Source organism: Pipistrellus hanaki (assembly GCF_964339955.1).
Source record: "Pipistrellus hanaki genome assembly, chromosome: X".
NCBI classification, from domain to species: Eukaryota; Metazoa; Chordata; class Mammalia; order Chiroptera; family Vespertilionidae; genus Pipistrellus; species Pipistrellus hanaki.
In genome coordinates this window covers 99,582,306-99,589,981 of record NC_140524.1, presented here as the reverse complement: position 1 = coordinate 99,589,981, position 7,676 = coordinate 99,582,306, and the positions used below count along the sequence as shown (strand labels likewise).

Below are 7,676 nucleotides of genomic sequence, written 5' to 3'. Positions count from 1 at the left end.
TGTTGCTGGACCAGAAGTGCTTGGAGCTCTTCAGTTGTCAGCTCTTCTTCGTGTTCCTCAATAAGCTCCTCTACATCCTCTTCCTCTACCTCTAATTCCAACCTTTGGGCCACTGTGATGATGTCCTTCACCACTTCTGTGTCATCAACTACTGCTTCTTCCTGGGTCCACGAAGGCACAAGCATCTTCCAAGCAGAAATGAGGGTCCTTTGTGACACTTCTTCCCAGGCCTTCTGTATAAGTCGTATTGCCATAAGGACATCAAATTTCTCCTTCCAAAACTTTCGGACAGTCATATTGTCTCCACCAAACTCGCATTCTTCAAACACCTTATTAAAGAGGTCTCTAGTGTAGAGTTTTTTAAAGTTCGCAATAACTTGCTGATCCATTGGCTGAAGAATGGATGTGGTGTTTGGTGGCAAATACTGCACCTTGATAAAAGGATAATTTTCCTGCAATATTTCCTCTAGGTCTTTTGGTGAGAAGGGGCATTGTCAAGTATCAGAAGGGCTTTGAGCGGCAGTTCTTTTTCCAGCAAGAATTTCTTCACAGCAGGAGCCAAGGTTTCCAGAATCCATTCGTTGAAGATAACTTGGGTCACCCAGGCTTTTTGATTGGACTTCCAATGGACGGGCAGTTTGGACTTAATAACGTTATTTTTCTTGAAAATTCTTGGATTTTCAGAGTGATAAACCAATAGAGGTTTGATCTTGAGGTCTCCGCTGGCATTAGACGAAAACATAAGGGTAAGTCTGTCCTTCATGGCTTTGTGTCCTGGCAATTTCTTCTCCTCTTTTGTAATGAAGGTTCTGCTCGGCATTCTTTTCCAGAAAAGACCCGTTTCATCGGCATTGAACACTTGTTGTGGGCAGTATCCTTCATCCTTAATACATTTTTGAAAGTTAATAGAGAACTTTTTTGCTTCTTGTCAGCACTGCCAGCCTCACCATGCATAGTAACGCTGTGGATTCCACACCTTTTCTTAAATCTAAAAAACCACCCCCTGCTGGCTTTGAATTCTTCTTCATTATCTTGATTGCTGCTACTTCCAGGGACGTTTTTCTTTAGATCGTCATAAATTCTCTTGGCTTTGTGACAGATAATATCTTGGGTTGTTACGTCACCTTTCACCTGCCTGTCCTTAATCCAAATCGCTAATAGCCTCTCCATTTCCTCGTGGATTGAAGACCTATGTTTTTCATGAAATAGTTTTGATACTCCTTTGGCTACTTTGGCTGATTTGATTGCATCCTTATTTGTCAAAATGGTGAAAATGGTGGTCTTGCTGAGGCCAAACTCTTTGACGATGTCACACTGTTTTACCCCACATTCACTCCTTCTAATTATTTCCTGTTTCATTTCAACAGAAATCACCTTCCTGCTTTTTTTAGAAGCCATGATATAAAAAAAATATTGAGTTTAACTTAAAAGGACGACTGCCGTGATACGTGTGTGATTTAATTCGTAATGAAGAACGATTGCCGCGATACGTGCTTAAGTTAAGCGCAGTGACTAACGACTGCCTGCAGTGCCTGCACGGAAGGATGCAATACATCGGCAGAGATCGTGGAAGCTCGGGCGAAGCAGTCGTGGAAGCTCGGGCAAAGCGGTCGTGGAAGCTCGGGCGACTTCGTTGTGTGAAACAAAGTTCGTTGTATGAATCATGAAATGAAGTTCGTTGTGTGCAGCGTTCGCTGTGCGAGGCGTTCTTTATGCGAGGCACCACTGTATAGTAAAAGGGTCTTTGCAGGTGGGATTAAGTTAAGGCTCTTGAGATGGAACATGATTCTGAATTATCTTGGTGGGCCCAATGTAATCACCAGGGTTATTGTAAGAGGGTAGCGGGGGAGGCCAGATTCAGACAAAGGAGGTGTGAGGACAAAAAGAGGTTGGAGTAACGTGCCCCTCTGGCCACCGGAAGGAATGCAGCCTTGACAACACCTTGATTTTAGACTTCTGACCTCCAGAACCTTAAGGGAACAATCTTGTGTTGTTTTTGGCCACTGCAATGTGGTAATGTGCTATGTCAGGAAATGAATACAACCCCTCACTGAACAGTGTGGCATGAGCAGCAGCATATAAAGGCCACGAGCCACCTTGGGTCAGGTGGGCGGGGGGGGGGGGGGGGAGAGAAATGGAGCAGAAAAGCTTCTTCAGGCTTTATTTTAGGAGTCAGACTGGAGAAGGTTCAGTTGAGTTATCACACAGTGAAAGCCCTCAGGGGAGAGGGAACAAGGATCGTACATTTCACAGAATAGGGCTCCTGAGTCTTGATTGCTTTATTCTGCGGAGGCCTATAACTGAGTGGCCATTTGCAGAAAGGGAAGGAATCGTGGATTGGTTCCAGGGACATCTGAACTGAACTCAAGTCACTTAAAGAGAACAAAGATGCCCTTTCTGTTCACGGTGAATATTCTTACCACGATTAAAAAGAATTAAATGTAATGAAATGGAACTAACACTTCCTCAAGTTTATGTACATGAACAAAAGCATCTTTTTTGGGGGGGAAAATTAAACCAAAGTTTGGCTCCCTGGCATGCCATGGTACCAATTTATAGAAACCTCCTCCTGACTTAACAACCCTCCAGTGGCATTCTTGTTTGTTTTGGGTTTTGATTTATAGACAATTTGTCTCAAGAAACTTTTAGACCCTTTGCTACCCAAAGTGTGGCACATGGACCAGCAGCAGCAGCAGCAGCATATAATGTGAGCTCATTAGAAATGCAGTCTTAGGCCCCCTGGACCTGCTGAATCAGAACCCACATTTTTTCCGAAACCAGTTTGGCTCAGTGGACAGAGCATTGGCCTGCGAACTGAAGGGTCCCAGGTTCGATTCCAGTCAAGGGCATGTACCTTGGTTGTGGCCACATCCCCAGTGGGGGGTGTGCAGGAGGCAGCTGATCGATGTTTCTTTGTCATCGATGTTTCTCTCTCTATTCCTCTCTCTTTCTCTCTGTAAAAAATCAATATATTAAAAAAAAAAAAAGAACCCAGATTTTAACAAGATCCTGAAGCGATTTGCATGTACAGTTCAGTTTGAAAACTACGGCTCCATACAAGCAGAAAACACAGGCAGCAGTTTGCAGTCATGATTCTTTTCTATAAGGAAAATGAACCATTTTAACTCTCATAATGATTTTTTAAAATGTAAATTATTTTATCCTAAAAGCTCCTTCTAGAAAAATGGTGAAAAATACCACCTGCGCTCCCAACACCCTAATGTACCCTACTTTTATATGTGTACATTTCCACATATTTACTTTGCATACCCACATCACACTTTCAGTACTTCAATGGCTTCCTGATAGTGGAATGGCTTATTTCTACCATTCCCCATGATTTAAGCAATTTTTCACCAATCTAAGCAATTCTATGATGATACATGTCTTTGTGCACATAGCTTTTTTTTTTTTTTTTTTCCCTAAATTGAAGATTATTTCTTTAGAATGGCTTTTGAAAAGTAAAATTACTGACCGGGTCATTGGTAATACACACTGAAAAAAGCTTATTTTAAGAAATTGGTGGTATACAGAGAGATGGAAGCATGGAATAGACTGACAAATCTCAGAGGGAAGAGGGGGAAGGGGCAGGAAGAGATTAACCAAAGAATATATATGCATATGTGCATAATCCATGGACGCAGTCAACAGTGGGGTGACAGCCTGGGGAAGGTGGGAGCAGGGTGGAGGGGGTCAATGAGAAAAAAAAGGAGACATCTATAATACCTGTAAGTTTCAACAATAAATATTTTTTTAAAAGAAATTGGGCGCAGCCAGTGTTGCTCAGTGGTTTGAACATACACCTATGAATCAGGAGGTCATGGTTTGATTCCTGGTCAGGGCACGTGCCCAGGTTGCAGGCTTGATCCCCAGTGTGGGGTGTGCAGGAGGTAGCTGATCAATGATTCTCATCATTGATGTTTCTCTCTCTCCTCCCTTCCTCTCTGAAATCAATTAAAAAATATTTTTAAAAGATTTTAAAATAATAAATCGGTGGTACAGTGTGTGTGTGTGTGTGTGTGTGTGTGTGTGTGTGTGTGTGTTAGCGCATGCATGTGTTGGGGTCATAGAAATATAATCTTTTTCATCTAGATTCCACTATAGAACAATAATGTGTCACCCCTATCTTTTGAACAATTTGGCGTGGGTTCAGACTATGAAAATGATTCCGCCTCGAGGAGATTCCCCGGGACATTGCTGTGAGGGAAGACCTGCTCCCAACTCAGGGTTCTTATCTTCTAAGACACTCTCCTCGGTCATCAGCATTATCCCAGGAGAAATTGGGTTATGGGACTCGCTCGCCCCATGATCATTTATGATTCATGGAAATAGATGGGTGCCAATTTTAACTGTTTTGATGGAACACACTAGTGGCAGCAGTTGAGTCACTGTCATTTGATTTCTGTCCCTTCATTTTTCACATCTGTCAGTGAAAGTAGAACAAAGCTTTGTGATTTTTTTGTCTGGTGTACCTATTTAAGTGTTCGGTTTCAGTGTTTTTAAATAGCAACCATCACAATAATCAATTTTATAACATTTCATCACCTCTCAAATACCCTAGACCAAACAGCAATCACTTCCAATTGTCCCCCAAGACTCCCCCACCCAAGGCAACCACAAATCTACTTTCTGTCTCCAGTGATTCACCTATCCTGAATATTTCATATACACCGAGAGGCCAGATTATTATGACCACCCCATCAGTACTTTGTTGGGCCACCTTTTGCCTTCAATACTGCGGCGATTCTTCTTGGCATTGACTTCACGAGATGCTGAAAGGTGATGCGAGGAATCTGATGAATAGCATGTCCAGTTCTGTGAGATTCAATGGTTGTGGAACCAGCTTCCTGATGGCTCTTATAACTTCGTCCCACAAATGCTCAATTGCATTGAGATCTGGTGATTGCAGGGGCCACCCAAGCAAGGTAAAGTCTCCCTCATGTTCTTGAAGCCACTCCTGCACAATACGAGCACCGTGGCATGGAGTATTGTCTTGTTGGAAGAAGCCACCTCCATTGGGATACGCCATCGACATGATAGGATGAACTTGATCAGCAATGATACTTAGGTATGTTGTGCTATTCGGAGATTGTTCCACATGAATTAAAGGGCCCAAATCATGCCAGGAAAACATGCCCCAAACCGTAACACTGCCCCCACCAGCTTGAAGGGTTGTACTCAGGCATGTGGGGGGCATGCTTTCATGCTGTTTCCGCCAAATTCTCACTCTGCCATCTGCATGATGCAACTGGAAACGTGATTCATTGGATCACATGACTTTTTTCCAGTGCTCGACTGTCCAATCCTTGTGTTCCTGTGCAAATTGGAGACGTTTTATCTTGGTAACTGCAGACAGCAAAGGTGTTTGAACAGGCCTTTGGCTTCCATATCCCATACGATGCAGTGTATGGCTAATTTGCCTACAAATGTCAGGTGGTCATAGTCATCTGGCCACTCAGTGTATAGTTGACCCTTGAACAACATGGAGTTTAGGGGCACCAACTCCTTTCCCCCATGTAAAAATCCACATATAACTTTTCACTCCCTAAATATTTAAAGCCTTACTGATAACATAGTTAACACATATTTTATACATTATATATATTATATTCTGTATTCTTACAATAGAGTAAGCTAGAGAAAAGAAAATATTAAGAAAATTATAAGGAAGAGAAAATTCATTTATAGCACTGTACTGTATCTATACCATAAATATACATCATATATTTACAAGATGAATCATCAGTCAGTCTGTCAGTACCTACATCAATATTGTTGTATATTATACAAAACACTGTAGATGTTATATGTATTACTAACACTGGACATCAAATATGAAAAGATAATGTGAAAAATTTCATATTTATTTACAGGTATAATAACTCATGCATTGAAAACTAAGCGGTAGCAATATGACCACTTTATGGTAGCTGAGTTTAATCTATACGATTGCTTCATTTTATTAATGAAATCTCCAAAATATTTTCCAATACATTTATTGAAAAATCCACATATAAGTGGACTTGCACATTCAAACCCATGTTAAGGGTCAAATATATATTGAATCATATAATATGTGACCAGCTTCTCTCATCCAGCATAATATTTTAAGGTACATCCCTATTGTAGCATATGTAAGTATTCTTTTTATGGCTGAATGATTTTCTATTGCATGGATAGATTCCATTTTGTTTATCCATTTATCAGTTATTTCCACTTTTTGGCTATTATGAATAATGCTGCTATGAACATTCATGTACAAGTTTATGTGTGGATATATATTTGCATTTCTCTTGGCTATATACCTAGAAGTAGAATTGCTGGGTGGTATGGTAACTCTGTATTTAACTACTCCCAGACTGTTTTCCAAAGTGGCTGCACAATTTTACATTTCCACGTTCTATTTTCTCCACATTTTCACCAACACTTGTCATTGTCTATCTTTTTTTATTATAGCCATGCTAATGGGAATGAAGTGGTATCTAATTATGGTTGTGATTTGTATTTCCTTCACAGCTAATGGTGTTGAACATCTTTCATTGTTTACTGGCCATTTGTGTATCTTCATTGAAGAAATAACTATTCAAATCTTTTGCCCATTTTTTTTTAGCTGGACTATTTGTCTTATTGAGTAGTAAGAAGTCTTTATATATTCTGGATCCACTTCTCTTATCAGATAAATAATTTGCAAATATTACCTCCTATTCTGTGGATCGTCTTAACCGGTAGCCTTTTTTAGTCTACACATAAAAGAAGCTATATAGTATCTAGAAATTTGATTTTGGTCTTTATCTTGCCACAATTTTCCGGTGTGTGTGCACATGTATATACATATTAAGTCTAGACATTAAGCAGCTTTAAAACCAGGTTCTCAAAGCAGGAGGCAGATCATTTGCTGATCATTGTTTGATTCTGACGGCCTGATTCTTACAGTGAGTGAAACTGAACCAACAACAAAAATGAGTTTAATTTCTCTCTTCTGTGCCCCCTAGCCTTCCTACCTAAACATGGTCTCCAGAGATGGAGGAATGGAAAAGAGGTAATAAATCACCCACATTTTAGTAGGGATCACCTTGCAAGTAACAATGTAATACTCCAAAGGAGAGCATGAGTCCATATATTGACCCTGGTGAAATTCACTGCAAAATAAATCTTCATGGAAAAGGTTAATAAAAATTTTAATGAAATTAACTCCACATTGACAGGAAATAGGACTGTTCAAGGTGTTGGAAAAACTGTCCTTTCTGAAGAAAGTTGCTGATTCGTTCACTAATAACACATGCATGAAGGCTGATTGAAAATGATAGCTGAGCATATGAAGAAAAGTAGGGATACTGTGCCCCAAAGGCCCCTGACACATACTGGAGCAGTGTCAGGAAAAAGGATGGATCTAGAAGGTGCTTCCCCTTCTTTGTTGTCTGCACCCATCGCTGCCACCCAACCCTCAAGTTTAATCAAGTCCCACCTCTCCTCTGGATCCTCCTAACTCCCATCACCCCACACAGGTCCCCTGACACTCTGACTGCCAGGGCCTGTTGCCCTCCCACACAACTTTGGACTTAATTGTCTGCTTCCTGAGATTACTAGTATTTTCTCTGTGAACATCTTGTCTGCCCCTCCCCCCCTCCCTTCTAGTTCCTAGGGCTGAGGACACATAAAAGAAGGGATCTGTGAGT

General features: G+C 40.9%; 1 long non-coding RNA gene across 1 annotated transcript; it reads left to right on the top strand.

Annotated features, from left to right (window-relative positions):
• Window positions 1-499: 499 nt before the first annotated feature.
• On the top strand, window positions 500-1,692 carry LOC311615310. Its single transcript, XR_014793760.1, has 2 exons — window positions 500-746; window positions 1,368-1,692. It is a non-coding gene; the product is annotated as an uncharacterized lncRNA (long non-coding RNA).
• The last annotated feature ends 5,984 nt before the right edge of the window (window positions 1,693-7,676 follow it).